At 39.9% G+C, this 316-nt stretch overlaps 1 protein-coding gene across 4 annotated transcripts in view; it reads left to right on the forward strand.

Moving 5' to 3' along the window:
• PDPR (pyruvate dehydrogenase phosphatase regulatory subunit) overlaps nt 1-316 on the forward strand; it is a 49,041-nt gene that overhangs the window by 42,468 nt on the left and 6,257 nt on the right. The window lies entirely within an intron of this gene.

The following is a 316-nucleotide window of genomic DNA, read 5'->3' on the forward strand; positions in this document are numbered from 1 at the left end:
CTCACTGCAGCCTCTGCCTCCCAGGTTCAAGCGATTTTCCTGTCTCAGCCTCCCGAGTAGCTAGAACTATAGGCACACTCCACCACACCCAGCTAATTTTTGTATTTTTAGTAGAGATGAGGTTTTGCCTCGACTCTGCTAAAGGCGTGAGCCACTACGACTGGCCAGTATAAAAGCATTCTTCTAAAGTACTGTACTGATAAGGTATTTTATTAAGTGAGTGAGTTTTTTTCCTAAATGTTTTTGTTCTATCTGGTCTTGTGACTTTATGTTTATAAAATAGGAAACAAAATGTGTACCTCTGTTGTTACAAAAA

Source organism: Symphalangus syndactylus, chromosome 11 (assembly GCF_028878055.3).
Source record: "Symphalangus syndactylus isolate Jambi chromosome 11, NHGRI_mSymSyn1-v2.1_pri, whole genome shotgun sequence".
In the NCBI taxonomy this organism is placed as follows: Eukaryota; Metazoa; Chordata; class Mammalia; order Primates; family Hylobatidae; genus Symphalangus; species Symphalangus syndactylus.